Source organism: Macrobrachium rosenbergii, chromosome 47, assembly GCF_040412425.1.
Source record: "Macrobrachium rosenbergii isolate ZJJX-2024 chromosome 47, ASM4041242v1, whole genome shotgun sequence".
Classification (NCBI taxonomy): Eukaryota; Metazoa; Arthropoda; class Malacostraca; order Decapoda; family Palaemonidae; genus Macrobrachium; species Macrobrachium rosenbergii.
The window spans coordinates 43,229,682-43,249,746 of NC_089787.1; the positions used below are offsets into that span (position 1 = coordinate 43,229,682).

The 20,065-nt window shown below is 36.3% G+C and overlaps 1 long non-coding RNA gene across 1 annotated transcript in view; it reads left to right on the forward strand.

Annotated features, from left to right (window-relative positions):
* LOC136830814 (uncharacterized) overlaps positions 1-20,065 on the forward strand; it is a 252,854-nt gene that overhangs the window by 41,398 nt on the left and 191,391 nt on the right. The window lies entirely within an intron of this gene.

Below are 20,065 nucleotides of genomic sequence, written 5' to 3' on the forward strand. Positions count from 1 at the left end.
ACCATTTGACAATGCACTATAACACCAAAAATTAGCGGGAGGTGTCATGTACACTGTGTCAAAGTCCCTTTTCGATCAAATAATTGGTTTGAAAGATATTTGAGAAAAAAGATGACTCGCGATCCCTGAAATGGATAGTAGGTTCATGTTACTGACTAGATAATATACATTCATTGTATTTAATTTGCTGGAGACTTTTACTTAAAAGCTTGAATGCAGTACAAGTTTATTATTTTCGGTAAAACTTTAAATGCTTGAATGCATTACAAATTCTATTATTTTCGGTAAAATCCAAGTTCGTAAAATTTTCCCATAGTTTTTTCAGCGATTCATTTTAAACGTTAAGGATTATGTTATTCATCCAGCTTACCTACTCTAGATTTATCGTAACAGTTTTGTCGACCAGTTACAAAAACTGTGCTCCAAAATTTCGATTATATTCAAGATTGCTTTTCTGCGCCTACAAACTCAAATAATTTATCAGTATAGTCCTAATTCTGCTATTTCTAAAATGATTATTGTAAACTGTTAGTGTCTGTACTAAGATAGAAAACTAATTAGGCGGCTTATGTTCGGCTTTAGTACACCCTACATCCTCGCCACAATTTGAAAAAGAAATGCTGCAAACTCGTACCCAGGCATTACATAAAGACGAAGGCATCACTTACGGAACAAAATGCCTTCATTAGCTTTTGGTTTTTAATTTTGCTTTTGTTTTCTTCGCCGGATCTCAGTATGAAACTAATGACAATAATCTGCGGCGTGATTACCCTTGACGTTCGAAAAAATATACATCGGTTGCGAATAGTTATGATTAATATTCCCGAGGGTCAGCCGGGCATAATTCTGAAGAGAGAGAGAGAGAGAGAGAGAGAGAGGTTTGGACAGAAAAACCCAAAGCGTTTGGCGTTCTTGTAATTTCGTAAAATGGTGCACTCGGCGCTGCGGTGTAAAAAGAACATACTTGAAATAAAAGTAAAAAAAAAAAAAAATGGACAAAACGCTTTCATTAAGTTATTTCATATTTAGGGCTACAACGAATTATGTTTACGAGTCTAAATTAAGCAGGACCTCTCCAGAATTACTGTCATGGCCGGTTAGGTAGGTATATCCTCAGACAGCTAAACACTACCTTTTGCTACCATTATTTTTTTCCGAACTTAATGGTCAAAAAGCACAGAAATTGCAAGGAGAAAAACAAATGGGGAGGAGAGGAGGAGGAGGTAGGAGAAAGAACCGAAAATCAAAATAAAGCCAGAACATTGAAGGATCGCAAGAACAAATTGTGATAAAGAATGGAGGGCAAATCTAATAGATGAGGTAAATTCCGACCAAGTTCTGTAATATTGGTAAGTATAAGGAGAGAAGTAAAAGTGAAATTACAGTAAAAATAAAAGAATGCAGTTGATGACTTGCTGAATAAGTTACTTCGGGAGTAGATAGTCATATTAAGCTTGCAATCATGTTTTAGTTTATAGCATACCGAAGAACAATAGTCGTTTAAACCCGGTGCTAAACTTAATCTATTTTACTGTGAGGGTTCAGGTGCGGTTCAATGCTGACACCTTCTGCTGCCACATCTTCGATTTCTTTGTAGGTCTAGTTTTGAATAAGCTTTTGAAAGCTTAAAGACAGTTTTAGTTTTTTTTTTTTTTGTACTGATATTTGAGTATCTCAGATTATGAAATGTGTTAAAAAGGCAAAGGTTTTCCATTTCAGTGCTTGTTTTGAGGGAAAAACTGGATTTCTTTTGTTATTTTTACTCGGGAGCGAAACAACGCTTCGTGTGACGATTTACTATAATGGAAAGAGTTTGAACATATAAATCTAGGAGATTTAAACAATTTCATAACATTGTTGATAATCTCCTATATTTAAATATGATGCTCGCAAGGTGAGACGCATCAACTATCCATGATAAAAAAAGGTCTCAAGACTCCCTGAAGCAGAAACTGGAAATTAATTATGTATACTTGACCCGACTAAGGCTATCGGAGATGTGGCACGCGTATGCCACGGTCTCTTTTTTTGTAACGGAAGAATGATTGAGAACAACAACCATCAATTATTGGTTTGTTAGTCATAAACTGGTTCCTTTGAGAGATTTTACCAGTCTAGTCATCAAACGTCCAAAGTGTACTAAGTAAAATCTAAGGCAGTCATAATGAAACCGAAAGCTAAATGCGAGTGCGAGTTCTTTTTTCTGGCGCTTTCTTGCTGTGTTAAAACTTTGTTTTTTTGTTTATCCATTGTCAGTTTTTGAGTCATTTTAAAATTATTTTCGTTTTCACCGTTCTAGAAATGAATGCTTCACACCTGTCACTCACCCTTGAATATTTATTTCTTTCTATTCAAGTAACGTATAGTATCATCTTTTTTTTTTTTCTCTGTAAAAATCAACTCTTGTTAAATTCACACTGAAATACAGGACACACATCTGACAGGTTCAAAATGTACGGTGTATGAGGTACCTAAATTCATGTTACTGACTGGATAATTACGTTACTAATTCAGCTTCAGCCCTCACACTGGAGTAGCCACACAATAGTTAAAATAGAAAGTTGAGGTAGTGCTATTAATGAGTCAGAATTATATAACTACGATTCAAACCTGCGTGCCTTGCATTTAAATCCATCCTTTCAGCACATATCAAAACATTTTTTAACCCATTAACCTGAGCAAAAGTCAACGAGGATTTGCTCTTCGTTTTCTTTGCATGTGCAGTCTGCCGCAGATGTACCAAATACACCTGTGCAATTTTACGCTTATACCGCTAAACATTGGTGGTTTCTATCCTGGTAGCCTCTTCAAGAGAAGTCTCGTCATGATAAAAATTTTGACGTCCAGTAAAGATACCAAGCCCGGATAAAAGAGGAGGGACGGAATTATAGTAAAGGTGCTAGCTTTAATGACATTGTTAGAAGCCCAAGCGGTCTTGTAGATGCAGTACTTTCGTGGGCTATAGTCAGACGTGAAATCCAAGAGAGTAAAATTTAAGAAAAGATTTTTCAGAATGCAGATAATAGGCACGCCTGGAACCTACCATGAATAAACACACACAGTTCTCACAAAGCAGCATCCGCGAACTCCACCGAAGACCCAATTAACCCCCTCTGCATACATCCGCGTCACGAGGGATAAAATATAAATGATAAATTCACGACATGGATTACATTTTATGGCCTTAGAGTTGCAACATCATCGTCGTCATTACTATAATAATCAAGCAACTTGGGCCAGTATAATATATGCACCTGTATTTATTTAAACTCCACCTCTACATCAAGCGCTAAACGTCCTGTTCGGGAGTTGAATGAGGATCCTCAGCCGCATAAGGTCGAACTATATTACACACTGCCTTATTATCCTTCTCATTACTCCCAGGGAGAAGAGCCGCCTGTCACATTGCAATGATAATTTGAGCGTAATTGTACACATAAACTACGAAGATCGGAAACCATTCATTTGTACTCGAGGTTATTTTTATAAGAACAGAATATCTTTTGATGTTAAGAGGCTTCAAAATGTAATCCTGGGCTACTAGCTTTATCAGTAATAACGATAACAATGGCAACTGCAGTATTAAAGGTATTCATTATCATATTTAGGATTATGTATCAGTACAACTCGGCCATATCATTTAAACCTTATTCCATCCTAGCTTAAAGGAGTTAATCACTGGAACCGTTCCTAAGGATACGTTCCAGGGGATGGAAATCGCTCCATTTTAGTATGTCTTTTTAAATTGAGTAATAAAATCTAATTACTGTTTATACAAGTTGATTTTTGTGTAATAAAATGTAAGACTCAAAGCTCTAAATAATCGATTGGAAAAATATTTATCACAATAACGACTGCAACAGCTGTTGCTTTTAGATTTTAACGTATGAGTCATTACTTAACAGTATAGTCTCTCAGTTATTTGTGAAATTGCTTCACAGAAGCAAAATTGAAGGTCGAGATATATTTTTTTATCCGTTTTTTTTTATAAGTATACACAGAAATGTATGATTTTTGATAAACACATTTCGTAATTCGTGTTCTTCCAGTATTTTATCAGTGTAAATCTGTTCTTACCTGAATAATTGTAAAACAATAATATCCTCGGTGGTTGCAACACCTGAGCGGTAAATTCAGACCGTCAACGTGCCCACTTTTTCCCTCTCGTATCATTATATCTCTTTGCATAAAAGATAAAAGTATTCTTACACATGTTAGACGGTGCGGTATGGAATTTTTGCTTGTAGGGCATTCAAGACAGATTCATTCAGTAAATCATTTTGTTATAGTGGAAGCTAAAGCTTGTATTGAACTAATTATTGTCGATACAGCAAAATTATTTAGTTCTAATTTTTAAGGTTATGAAGTCTACACTTGAGAAGAGTAAACTGTTGTCTCAGCACAAGAACAAATTAGACTTGCAGTTATTAAGTTTTGTCTACAGACTCCTTTGCCCTAATGTTTTCACACTTGAAATGTTTTCGAAAATTTAATTGCTAGACAATAAATACTAACGAAGACAACTCTCACATCTCTGGACATTTTGCTTTTTATTTTTAAAAAAATCATCATTAGTCACAAAACGCGGAACTGATACAGACCCCTCACTTATTGTGAAAAAAAAAAAAAGCTCTGCACACTCATTGTTTCAGTATAGCAGAGCCCTTTCAGTCTAAAACTTGAGTCATTCCGTGAACCCAGTTCTATCTACATACCCTTCCTCTCACTGTACTTCCAGTTATTCATGCATATCAACGTATCCTCTTCCATTCTCTCCACAAGACCAAACAGCAGCATCTCAAAAATGCTAACTTTCACCACAAAATCGGTGTTATCTTTCATTGTCGCCTTTGTAATCCTCCTTATTCCACGTAAACTACGCAATAAAGCATCTTAGCATTCACTGTAATTTTATTTCTTTTCTTTCTCTACTTGTAAACGATATGCAATGCACACACACATACATATATACATATATGTTTATTTATATATATGTACAGTATGTATATATATATATATATATATATATATATATATATATATATATATATATATATATATATATATATACAGAATACACATATATACATATATATATATATATATATATATATATATATATATATATATATATATATATATATATATATATATATATATATATATACACATATATCATTCATTTATAAATAAAGGAAGACGGAGCATCAAGGGAACGCCCTGAAGGAATCATTGGACCCAATTTAGGTGTGCTGCGGGACACCCGAGCAATACCTTCAGATGCTGCATGTAATTAAGTCACTTACCTCTGTGGAGTCGCCCTTGTCAACTCGGAGGTGCTCAGAGGGATTCGGAAGGGAACGGCGTCGGCATCTTGTGAGGTCAATCAAGTCGCGGGAGAGGATTTTTCACCCTCGGTAATAAGATGATGAGACCCTCGGCGAGATTGATGTTAATACAATGTCCGGGAAATTATTATTATCTTCTCGGGATGCGCATGTCTTGTGCTGGATGCTTGGCTTTGTTTCTTCTCGTTTTGTTTGTTGTGGTCCCTCCTGCTAATGGTCTGGTTTGAGGGCTTCTAGTTCCTTGTGATACATATTTGTTGGTGCTCTGCTGTGGTATACTTCTGTTTAAACTGTAGTGTTTTTTTTTTTTTTTTTTTTTTTTTACTCCAGGTTTATTGACTGATTTACCATTTGACAAGAGAGAGAGAGAGAGAGAGAGAGAGAGAGAGAGAGAGAGAGAGAGAGAGAGAGAGAGAGAGAGAGAGAGAGAGCTTACGTTAGTCATCCTTCTCGTTCATTTTTGTTCATTTTTGTCGACAGCATGTAATTTATTTTTTCCAAGTTTTCAGAATTATTTTTTGATGAATCATGAGCTTTCACCCCCCAAAAGTTGTATTTTTACGTTGTTCATATGTTTTGTGTGTGTTGCTGGTTTCATCGTATTATTTAAAAGGTATCTGAGTAACATATGTTAAATAAAAAAGGAAAACTTCATCACCTCAATATTATATGCTGCATTAGTTTGTGTGGGGGTTGATCAGTATGGTACCGTATTTAACCCCGTTTACATAATTTCGACTTCTGGGGGTAGGGCGAACTTATTACAGCAACCAGAGAGGTTCCTCACTTGACGAACGTTTTTAAACCACTAATAACATCAGCATTCCATTAAAGACAGGATCCTCTCGTCGTTGTGATTTCGGCTGGTGGTATTCAGCGCTGGCTCTGAAACTTATTGCACTGTTGAAGAGTTTCAGCTAGTGGCATGATAAGTATATCTTGTCAGTTAAAGGTAAAAGAAGGTTCTTAATTGCCTACCAGTAGTTTTCTTAATTTTCAAATAAATTGAATATATGTAGCATGATTTTTGTAACTGTAGCCTGCTGTATTTGACTCTGAGCCTTTTCATCTTTATATCTGTGAAACTCATCCCTAAACCTTCCGAAATGGTTGCTCATTTGTTTTTATTGCGAACTGCTCTGCAACGCGCATGCTTAGTAAAATTTCCAGATGTCCCTAAATTTAATAATTTATCCACGTCCTGGAGCATGTAATGCTAGTCATTTACATTCACACTTCCGTTGAAACCATACCAAACTTGTTTTTGCTGGCCTGCCTCTGTTCGTTTGAAAAACGTGAAATAAGAAAATGTGATGGGATAATAAACAAGGGCTAGGTTCATCATTTGTTGGATCGTTGGGGTTCTCAATTACTTGCTATACAGTTCGTGAGTGTATAAAATAAACTTGTGTACCAGTATCAGGAACAGATACTTTTTTCTCATCGGTCTTTGGTACATAATGAACAAAATATGATTCCTATGTCAGTTTTAGAAATGACATTGTTCTTCAGTGATCTTAGCATATGATATTATGGACCTTTACGGAAAGATTTACGGAAAGGAACCCATTCATACTGTTTTCTTCTTATTTGGCTATTTTTAAACGTTAACATTACAGCTTCTGCCTGCATACGAAAGTCAAATGCTTGTTTGTGTTGTGATTTTTGACGATAAAGCTCCCGTGATGTTTTTTTCGAAAGTGCAACTGAGGTGGCTAATATTTTTATTCAGTTCATCGAAAGTTTGTGAGCGAACTTGATTCATTTACCAATCGTTTTGTAAGCATATGTGTACTTCAGAGAGAGAGAGAGAGAGAGAGAGAGAGAGAGAGAGAGAGAGAGAGAGAGAGAGAGAGAGAGAGAGAGAGAGAGAGAGAGAGAGAGAGAGAGAGAGAGAATAGGCTTGATAAATCAGCAAGAACAACAGTTGCACCTTCACTATTGTATGACTAGAATTGCAATCTCTCCATCACCCAGTGGGTAATGCTGGTAAAAATGTACGGTTGTACGGAGGGTATCATTACCATATGACGTGAAGATAATACGGACTTCCCCGATAGAAAATCAGCAGGTGCTCTTTGTATTGCGTGAATAGACTCCACAGATATATTTGTCGGGGAGATAAAAGGAACGTGTGTTTGGAATTAGGACTCGTGATTTAGAATAACACGTGAAGGTTAAAGTTACTTCGGACTGCACTTTTGAGCATTCACAGGTAGTAACCTTGGCTCTAGTTGTTTTGTTGTTGTTGTTGCCGCTGCTGCTGTTTTTGTCGTCTCTTCGCGTTTTCCAAGTTTAGTAAAGGAATGTCAGCTAATTAAGTCGGATTACGTCTTTTTTACTGCTTCAGTTTGTACTTAATTTAATTGATAGTAGGGGACATGATAACCGTATATAGAGGGTCATTTTAAATAAACTTCAAAAGCTAATCTTCAGCGATGAAATGTTATGGGAGATTGACCGAAGGAGGAAGTGTATTACGTGTTACATCTGCAAGTCGTTCCATAATGAGGGCTTTGGGGTGTGCAAGGAAATACAGTTTAATGGTTGGGAATGGCGAGATATTTTTTTTTTTTTTTCATCTTTTTTACTGAGCTTTGTTTCTTTCTGCTACATTGAGTACTACTAGTATTTCAAAAAATAACTTCAACAGCCTTTAGTGTCTAAATCTTTTTTCTGAGGATATGAATGCATTTTTTTAAAGGGACTCAGATTGCTTTTAGTGCGTAGCAACATTAGCGTTTAATAATATGTTTACTTTGGGCCATATGATTAACATTTTTATATACCACTAATATGAATAGATTTAATGATTTACTGCTCTTTTAGTACATAGGGAAGTCAGGGGTAGAGAAATGACTTGGGCGTGACAAGGGTTGAACCCAGGCGGAAATGAACTAGCTGTCACATATGCTATATGACTCAATTTCCATCCAGTCATCCCACCTTAATTATTGCATGCGATGTACCCTGTTGCTTTTGCTTGCTTCATCAAGCTTCGAGCAAGAACTTGACCTGCTCAAGGAGGATCCCTGACTCTGCTCAAGTAACAAAAACAAGACCCTAATACGTTCCGGAAGAACCAGTCGTCGGTCTAAGCTTTGATTATGTGCCATCAAGGGGAGGATATTCTTATTTTCTTTTTCTTTTTTCCAATTTACGCCCTGAGTCAAGTGTATCATTTGCTACTTCTCCCAACGCGTTGAGTTGGACGTATAATTTAGCGTCACATCTGTCTTTTTGTTTTTCTGTCCTGAATGGTTTTAAAATTGTCATGGTTACCTTAAGAGACCTTTAAGGAACTACAGTTCCCAAGTTATTGAAGTTACTCTGAGTTAAGGTCTGTGGCATAGGCGTCTTCCAGGATTTCGGAGAAGTTTCAATTAATGTCCGTCAAAAATGCCTGTTTATATTAAATTTGTTTTAATGTGAAAATCTTGTACAAGTTTGCAAACATGCAAACGTCAGTGCTCTTGATATGCCCTTTCAGAAGTAGTGCTGTTGCCAGTTAGCCATTTGTTTCATATGACTCGGCAACAAAATTGGATTAGATCGTGTCATTAATTTCATGCACACATAGTGAGTTTTTTGTGTGTGTGTTACATAAACGTTCAACTGAACCAGAAATGCAGTTGTAGTATTTGCCTGAGCACAACTTGAATACTAAATTAGGTCACGAATTTGAACTCAGATCATTTTAAAAGTCTAACTTTCTTCAGAGTAACAGCAATTATTTTGAACTGAGCTTACGAAATAAAACTGGTAGAGCTTATGTTATGACATCAAGCTTTTTAAGTAATAATTTCCTTTACACCATTTTCAGTGGCAATTTCAAATCAGTGGTCTGCATGCTACCTAAAAACTGAAACGCACATAAGAACTTAAAGAACATCAATGGCTTGGTTTGTATTTTTCTCTGATCTATATTTTTTGAAGGTGTTCTCTTTCCTACAGTGTTTTCATGTTCTTTTCGATACAAGTTCACTCTTATGGCTGATATTCTCACTTCACTTATTAATTGGTGCATTTTGTTTTAACTAAGGTCAGTATCCTATGCATAGTTTTTTAAAACACGTCAGAGGACATTACTATATGCTTTGTAGCCACCTTAGTTGGATATCCGTTATTAAACTCGCCTTGAAATTATTATTATTATTATTATTATTATTATTATTATTATTATTATTATTATTATTATTATTATTATTATTATTATTATTCAGAAGATGAAACCAGTTCATATAAAGCAAGCCCACATGGGCTATTGACACTAAATTCAAGCTTCCAAAGAATATGGTGTTCGTTGAAGACTTGTGTATTTAAGAACTTATTACTTTTTTGTTTTTAGTTCGTAACAGAGAATGAAGCCATTAGCTTTTTTGACATCCACTGCTGCCCAGTCAGGAGGAACACGTGAACTGACATATTATCTTCAATTTTCAAGCTGTAGTGTCTGCTTGTAATGCGATATTATTTTATTTTTGTAGGAAGACTTACCACTCCCTGAACCCTGTTGATTGGTAGATCATTTTGTTTTTGTGCTGCAGTTGGAGAACTAATGTGCTCAAACAATAAATTTTTTAGAGTAAATGAAATAACACTATGAACTGAACGAGAACTGCACTGTCAGGCAGTTATTTGTAATGTGACACCAGGAAGTATAATAATCAAAGGTGCTTCAAATTTTTAGTGTTTTCACCACCATCGTAAACCAAAACCTGCTGACTCTTATATATCACAGTTGAAGCTCAGAGTACAGTAATTTGGTTTTTAAAGTCGGTTCTGATTGGCTTAAAAGCCAGCTTTCACTGCGATAACCTAAATATCACCCTCTTGTTAGGAGGAATATCACTTCCGGGCTCAAAGCCACATTACATAACCTCTCGCATGTCGTCATACCTAGATCTGTATAAAAATACCATCGTCATGCTCATGGCCCATTGGTTTTAACGGTAATGCTGTCCTCATGCCACCTGACTGGAATCCGCATACCGTATTGGTCTGTTCATCGCATTAGTTTGAGAGTTGTAAGATTCAGTAGCTCTCGTGTAGATGATTTGCCACCTCCGTGGTGGGTACTGGATTTAGGTGTTGCCCAAGGGCTTTTACTCAGTTCTTTTTAATGGCTAATGTTGTTATTTGGGTATTGTATTGAAGATTTTGATGGTCCTCAGTGGCTGTATATTATTCTTTAATTTCAGCTGTGGTTCAGTAACAAGAATTCTTCAGAATTTTGTTGTTATGGTAGCAACAATTTATAAGAGTAAAGAAAAGGATTTTTTTTAAGATATATTGTTCAGAGTTCTTCATTAACTTACTAAGATGTGACTGTTGTTCAGAGTTCTTCATTAACTGACAGACATGTACCTTTTGGATGAGCAATCTTTTAACTTGGTATTCTCTTCTAAATTTAAAGAATCACATAAATATGATTACCTGTTGTCAGGAGATCGAATATTTGGCAATATCGATGGTAACCCTAAACCTAACTTACCACCTCCATCGTCAGAGGTTTAGTCGGAGATAAAACTATTTAGTATGACCTTGAAGAGGAAATGAGAGAGAGAGAGAGAGAGAGAGAGAGAGAGAGAGAGAGAGAGAGAGAGAGAGAGATTAAACGGAGTCAGAAGGGACCCTCTACAATTGTTCGTTGGAAGGACACTTTTCTAGAACACTGATATATTCTCTTGTAGGGTATTTCATCGTGTACGAGATTTGTTATTAAAGAAAGTAACCATGTTCAGAAGAGATTATTCTTGAAACTTTCGTATTTTCGTTGACGCAGTTATTTTGCATTTACTAGACTTTATTCTTGCTGGGTTAATTTCACCATATTTCTCCAATATCTCTCTGTATGTTAGAAAGGAAGAACCATTTTGCTCCTTCAAAGTGACTGCTATTGATTTAAACCGCTTTGGTCACATGTGCATTCACATCTGACTTTTTAATATGCCAATGTGCAGACTCTGTATAATGTAAAATATTACTTAGAATTGCTTACTCCCTTAAATTAAATTTTATCATGAACACTTATTTCTAGTGTTCTTGCTTAGAAAGGCCACGTAATCCCGACCTCGTCACAGGTTGAAAATCACCAGTAGGCCGATTACTCTGATTTAGTAACTTCTTTTCACCTATCACCAGAATATGGAATTCTCTCCATGCTTATGTTTCCCTTAGATGGACATTCTTATACAACGTTGCAATGTGTGTAAACGATCTTATATATACTTCACGTGGATTTTTGCTAGTTTTGAACATCAATACTAGTGACAATAAGAGTGGTGTTGTCCATCAGTAATAATAATGATGATGATAATGAAATCTGTAAATATTAAAACGAGATTTGCCCGTATATTAATGTTTTTCATTGTATAACAACAATGCTCTCCCGGTGATAAACTGTACGTTTAATTAACTTTGTGTCATCCAGCCTGGTTCTAGTTTATCCCATCATTATCTTCCGGAAGTATACAGAATGAAAGCAGCTTGGTTCGAACTCGGACAGTGCGTAGTGTCCTAAGGTCAGGTCTCGTTATCTTTACACTCATCTTACCATAATTTTTTATGGTATTGGTACACCATTAATAATAATAATAATAATAATAATAATAATAATAATAATAATAATAATAATAATAAACAACACAGAGGTAGGGCAGTCAAAAGGCCTGTCGACCTCAACACAAAATGAAGCCCTAACATCAGAGGTAGGAGTTGGGGTTGAATTGTTATTGATGTCGTAACCTTATTATTGAACACGTACGAAAGAATGCTTTCAGGGTCGTAAATTATGGATAATACGCTTCATTTTAAGGAGGCGTAATAAACGAGGTAGTTGAATACGTGATTTGCAAGCAATAAACATGAACTCGAACGTGCTGTGGTCGGACGAGATTAGAAAATCAACGTTAATCGTTTAGGAAATTGTCCTTGGATTAAAGTAGATATTAATAAACAGCTACAGAGGAAGACTCTAATCACTGGCTGAAGTTATGGGTCTCGAACTGTCAATAAAGTAATCGATTTTACTGAGTGTCCCATTACTGTCTTCTCGGGTCTCGAAATTGATTGATTGCAGTCGCCAACTGTGTTGTTCTAAAGTGACTGTTTGTGGTTTGTTTAATTCTGCCAACGAGAGTAATATGTTCTTTACGCTGGTTGGACAGTAGCGTAATTGGAAGGGTGACCACCAAGATAAGCCAGATGCCATCGGCACATAATGTCTTCCCGTTGCCATCCCTTCCAAGGCGTATTTCGCTTATGTTTAAGGATATGTTTTCAAATGAAAATCTTGAATTCGAATTTTGTGAATGAAATAACGGTTGGGAAGGGCAGCAGTCCACTGGTATCATGAATGCGCTGATAAAATCTCTCTCTCTCTCTCTCTCTCTCTCTCTCTCTCTCTCTCTCTCTCTCTATATATATATATATATATATATATATATATATATATATATATATATATATATATATATATATATATATATACATATATTATCTATCTATCTATCTATCTATCTATCTATATATATATCTATATATATATATATATATATATATATATATATATATATATATATATATATATATATTTACAGAGCTGACCAACCCAGAGCTGTCTGGGAAAACTCTGACATGTGATAAATTCTCTCTCTCTCTCTCTCTCTCTCTCTCTCTCTCTCTCTCTCTCTCTCTCTCTCTCTCTCTCTCTCTCTCCTGTTAAGATAGCTGCTTCAGTTACAATGCCCAACATTTTTTACTATTATATTTAACCCCTTCTCACCCCCCCATTCCTATCGGGTTTGAACTTGGACTTAAAGGGCATCGAGAGTGTCACTATTCATCTCAGCGACCTCGAAAACTATGGATTAGACACTAATATCTGTTATTATTGACATTTTATTTTTCACCCTTCTCATCCCCCCCCTTCCTACTGGGGCTGAACTTCGACTTAAAGGGCATCGGGAGTGCCACTATTCTTCCCAGTGACCTGCAGAACTATGGATTAGACATTAATGTCTGTCGTTTTTGGTTATTTTTACATGTCACTCACTTCCCACCCCCACCCCCTTTGCTGCAAGTGATGTCCTACCGTCACAGTATTCTTTTCCAGATAGCAAGTCATGTGTAGCCTATACTGAAATGAGGTATTGTAAACCTGTAAAGTTTATTTGGTTACTAAGTATATGGGCAGAACCAGCCATGTTTCAGAGAAGCCCTTCCCACCCCTACCCCTTTGGTGCCCTTTGGTGCTAGTGATGTATTACCCCGACAGTATTCTTTTCCAGATAGTAAGTCATATTTATAAACAAGTTTTGTTGAAATTCCTCAGTGCATTTCAGAGTTAAGTTGGAACACACACACATTCATACATACATCCATATATATATATATATATATATATATATATATATATATATATATATATATATATATATATATATATATATATATATATATATATATATATATATATATATATATATATATCATGGCCGCGTCAGGGAAGGGCCACTGTGAACTTTCATTGCTCAAGTTTTTCCTATGATTTATCTTCCGCAAATCTTGTGCCCCGAAGACGTGTTAAATACACGAAAGTACTTGGCACTCTGTCGTCTCTTTTCAAGCATTTCCTTGGGCTTCAGGTAAGAAGCAAAGTCATGTGCATATTTTTGTGAATTTTTAGTATATATACACACACACATATATATATATATATATATATATATATATATATATATATATATATATATATATATATTATATGTGTGTGTATACATATATTAATATTTTGAGGGGTTATCTATTACTGTTCATTATTTTTAATGAATTTTGTCTCTGCCTGACAAATACAGGACCTGTTGAAATGTTCTTGCAGGGAGGCATACTGAGCTATTATGATAGATTGAAAATTCAACGCTGATTTTTTATTACTACCGATGTGTTTTTTGGATACTTATGTTGTGGAACAAGCTTTTTAATTGTATTCTCTTGTTTTCTTATTTTCCAATTAAGCAGACTCGTGGTACTTCCATCATGTAGACGAGATGGCCTGAAGAGGTGGTTTCTTTTACTAATTGTGGTAATAGACCAACGCCAGAAGGTATCATGTTTGGCCGTCATGTCGCCTTTAGCGCCTCAGAAATAGCCGTGGTGCTCTCCGGGTATTCTCTTTGGAGAGCCTCAGCGGCCACATTCGTCGGCGATGCCACGTTTTAACACTGTCAAGTGGTTGGTGTAGATTGAAACTGCACGGGCCTTTTCTCAACCCGTAGAGATGTCACACTTCTCGTTGCATGCCAGAGGTTTTTCATTCCCTCTGCCGTCTTGGTTCCTATGAAAATAAGCTTTGGAGAGGCCTTAATATTACTTTTCGAGGACCATTTGCTATTGCCTTTTATGACTCCAGTTGCAGTTTATGCATGTATATATTAATCTGTTGATATATAGGTTTAGTTTTCTGCAAAAGAAAACTATTATGTTGGCTTTGTCTGTCCGTCCGTCCTCAGATCTTAAAAACTACCGAGGCTAGAGGTCTGCAAATTGTTATGTTGATCATCCACCCTCCAATCATCATACATACCAAATTGCAGCCCTCTAGCCTCAGTTGTTTTGATATTATTTAAGGTTAAAGTTAGCCATAATCGTGCCTCTGGCAACGATACAGGACAGGCCACCACCTGGCCACGGTTAAAGATTAATGGGTCGCGGCTCATACAGCATTATGCCGAGACCACCAAAAGATAGATCTATTTTTGGTGGCCTTGATTATACGCTGTACAGAAAACTCGATTGCGCTGAAGAAACTTCGTCTCGTTTTTTACTGTTTTGCTTTGCATATACTTTTACCGTTTCCTCTTTTTGTCATATATTCCGCTTTGTGGAATCATGCATTTCAAGTTAAAACCCTTTTAGGATAACCTGTATCATTGTTTGTAGATATTTTGATAGCAGTGGTGTATAAAAATCCCAGATGTATGTTTTTGTAAACTAGTTATTTTATTTTCGTAACTAGATAATCCTTAAGTTTCAAGTCCGCCCTAGATTGAGAGATTTGGAAGCGTCCCGTTGAATTTATTGTTTCTCTAAGTCTAACCAGTCATTTAAGTACCGCGTAGGCAGTCGACTGATGGATTTTTGTCATGGCCGAGAGGGCCATGTGGCTCTAGCCACCTTATCCCATAATACTTGCTGAAAATTTGAGTAGTAGTAGCTGGAATCACTTGATAAAGAGGCAAGAAACATAATGATCCATTAATTGTATTCTGCCTTAACTCTTTTTCGCTTTTGGATGTGGCTGTGCCAGAAAGGTCAAGCATATATATATAGTATATATATGTATACACACACACACACACACATATATATATATATATATATTATATTTATATATATATATATATATTATATTTTTATATATATATATATATATATATATATATATTATATTTATATATATATATATATATATATATATATATATATATATATATATATATATATATATATATGCATGTTAGAGTACATCTTGCCAGTTTCATAATAATATTCCTTAAAACTAAAGAAAAACTGCTTAACCCTGAGATAAAATGTCCCCTCTCTTCATAGCTGCTTGTTTCTTCCTTAAAATTCTTTTTCATTATTTATATCTTCCATGTAGGCTTTGAAATCACCTGATCGTTGTTCAGTCCTTGGCATTTTCTTCGAGTCCCTCTCCTGCAAGTCGTATTTTTAGTGCCCATTTTCGTGGGGTATGTCTTGTGAAAGACCCCCCTCTCTCTCTCTCTCTCTCTCTCTCTCTCTCTCTCTCTCTCTCTCTCTCTCTCTCTCTCTCTCTCTCTCTCTCTCATTATAATGTCACGTTTACTTCCATTCCCGGAATATAGCTTTGGAAGTCGCTCTCTCTCTCTCGCTTATGACGGGTTGCTGAAGAGCAAGATCCCATGCCAGCATACGGCTGGCTTAATCTAGATAGATAGCTCTCTCTCTCTCTCTCTCTCTCTCTCTCTCTCTCTCTCTCTCTCTCTCTCTCTCTCTCTCTCTCTCTCTCTCACTAATCACTTGGGTTCAATAATAGTGGTAATGATATTCGTTTAAAGAGCCGGAATTCTTCAGCTGTGTAAATGATTTGAACCATTTTAAATGTTTCAATAATTTTTATGAGCATTTTATAAATCGCATAATTTAGTTAATATATGATTGAACAGTTTTAATGAGCAAAAAACGGTGCATTTGTTTATTCATGAATGAGAATAAATCCAAAGTATTCACTGTGGCCATTACAAATACATTAATATGTGGTAAAAATGACTTAGTATAATTTATACTAACTAGTTTTTGACTGGAGTCTGTTTTTTATCGTCGAAAATCTCCTTTGTGGTGAAGCACCAGTTGGACGTCCATATCCATAATTCACTCAATCAGTATTATCTTCACATAAGCATTCACTGGAATTCATTCTTGACATTATCGGGATCGTCTTCATGTACCGTACGCATCGTTCTCATTTGCACGGATGCTTATCGAACAAAACTTGAGTTTCTCTTCGTTCCGCCGCCAGCACCCCCATCGTCCTTGGGGTTGAACGAATGTAGTAATCAAGAGGAAGACCTCGTATAAAGTATTTGCCTGTGCCACTGCCTTCCAAATGTATTCCGAGGCTTCTAACTCGATTATTTTATTTCATTAGTATGCATAGGCTGTCTACAGTAAGTTGTTTCGAGCACGCGTCCGTTCTCCTGGGAGGCTGACTTCGTTGGAGCTGTTATGAATACCAACGAAGACGAGGAGGTTGGTTGCTCGGCAGAAGCAAAAAGTCGGAGGTAATGGGCCAAGGAAAGGAGAGAGAGAGAGAGAGAGGGAGAGAGAGACGCACACCATTAAGAACGAAGAAAAAAAAAGGGGGGGGGAACGAGAGGGAACACTCGAAAAAGTTTTGATATGAACATGGAAATACAATAAAAATGGCAGGGTTTACTCTGGTAATATAATTGTATATGACTACATTGAATGTAAGATCCGTATTTGGTTTCTATCACAGCCATTTTCATAATCATATCTGGCCTTTGCGTTCAGTTTCGTTTCCACGAGAAATTTTGGGCTACATAATTCTTAGCTTTTATGGCTCCTCACTGTGGACTGGGAAGGTGTTTTCCTTTTGTATGTTTATTTTGTTTGTATTGGTAGGTTGAAGTCCAAGTCAGTGTCGGGTAAGAAACTCGGAGTCGCTCAGTTTTGCCTCGGAGGGGTCATTTGATTACACCTCTAAAGTGACCGATCGGTCGCCACGTTTTGTTAAAACTTTCATAATTGCCCTTCTGAGGAATACTTCGCAAGGAAAAGTAAATAATGAAATGGTTAATTGAAATTTCATGCAATATATCTTTATTATCAAGAATTTGATTATGTTCTTGCACGAGCACGCGCGCGTTTGAGAATGTATGTATGAGAGAGAGAGAGAGAGAGAGAGAGAGAGAGAGAGAGAGAGAGAGAGAGAGAGAGAGAGAGAGAGAACGGAGCCACATACACGGGAGTATGTTGAAATGTAAGGTTCTCTATCGGTAAATCTTTCTTCATTTGAGTTAGAATTATTCCCACACGGTAACCATATGAGAGCCGTGAATAAAATTGAATTTGGGCTGGTAGGAATTTATGCCTTGTCCAGTACGTAATCTAAAGTTATGTATAAATGTAAGGTTTGATTTATACTGGAGATCCCCAACACAGGTAGCTTCTCTGCTTTATAGTGTAATTACAACTCGTTATCACACTGGTGATTATCTTTATATAGTGTGGCGAAGTGCACATGCTGTCTTGCCCTTGGGGAGGAGAGAATCTTCACCAGCCACTATTCTCGATTGCTGCCTGTAAGGGTGAGATTTCTCCTCTTTCATATAGAGCTCCCGCCCTAATACGCTTTCCTTTTAGAGAGAGAGAGAGAGAGAGAGAGAGAGAGAGAGAGAGAGAGAGAGAGAGAGAGAGAATGTATCGAAGAAGTGTGTTCTGATCGTTTGTTGCCCTGCATTCTGTGTGAGGAATTTCAGCATTTCTTTCGATCAGTAGTGTAAGGAAGGGGAACAATAGTATCCTCTGTGAGAAGAATGACTGAACAGGCGATTTTTTTACTGATTTTAAAGATGCTGGCAATACAGGTAATGAAAAAATTTTTCCCCATACCTGATACTGCCAGAGTTCTGAGGTCCATAATTTCTGTAGCACTAGAATGTTAAATTTTATGGTAGGTCCATTAAGTCGTTTGTCTATTCTTGGCATATATATTATAGCACTATAAATATATTATAATTTTATGGTTTGGGTTTAAATTCTGCAGCCGATTAGTAGTCTAACCAATTATACACACATATCACTAGATTTTTGCAGTAATAGTACAGGTTATGAGGCTGCAAAATCCATTCTCCCAGCCATATGGTGACTTCCATACTACGCAGAGCAGCAAGCATGTGTGCTGTCATTTTCTTTCTCCGGAGTCCTATAAGAGGGAAAATAGTGACTGACGTAGGCCGAAGGAGAGGAGGCGTATCCACCATTTAAAGGATATCTCCCCCCCCCCCAAAAGAAAAGTCCACAACTCTTTGGCTTCCGTCTGCTATGATATACAATAACCTGTATCGCAAAATGTTGGCACTTCCTATGACAGCAGTCTCCTGGTTTGTCATCTACTCCCACCACGGTAGCATTGTCTGTGTAGGAATATGAAGCCGGCAATATTGTTGAAGTTTTACGGCGCCGGAAATTAATCCATGATTCAGTAGATAAAGTATGAATGTAGCAATGACCATTTCAGTAGTTTTTCGAGAACCTCCTCTTGATAGGGATAACCTGACTCACTTTCTAGGTCAACATAGGCACAGTAAGATATAATATAACTTGCTTGAATCATTCCAACACACCTGGGAATCGACCCCGGACGAGGTCAGTATGATGACCTAAACCAAGAAGTCTCATAAGTGTAGTCTATACATACATTCATACATATTTGTTTTATTTTCATATTAAATTTTATATATAAAGCCTATATATATAATGTATACATATAATGTAATTGTTATAACCACAGTGCTTTCTCAAATTTTCACTATACATATATATCTATATATATAAATGTGAATGTAACTAGACTTTTATGTATGTAAACTTGTGCTCTGTAGAAATCCGAACTGCTTTGACAGATCTGGACAAAATTTTGTATGCGGCACTCATTTGACCCAAGGAAGGTTTTCGCGCAGGTTTCATACCTGTTGCCCCTCCCCCCCTCGGGTACCTTATTTGCTGTGGGTTCTGGACTGGTGTGAAACTTGGCGTGTCAGGAATGTAGGTTCGTACACTTTCTTGCTCAGTGTTGAGCTGAGTAGCGTGACTGGAATTGCTCTTAGAAAAATTTTCCTGCATCTCTTTTGAATTCTTTTGTCATGTAAAATATGTGTCCTATAATTGAAAATTCTTTTCTTTTCTGTGATTAATAATTCTGTCTAAAATTCATTGCTCTAAATAAACATGTTAATCAAAACCACTCCACGTTTTACTTCCTTATTAAGGTAAATGATTGACTGTCATTCAGAGTTTTCCCCAGGCAGTGCCGGGTTGGTCAGCTAGTATGTATGTATATGTGTGTGTATATATATATATATATATATATATATATATATATATATATATATATATATATATATATATATATATATATATATATAAAT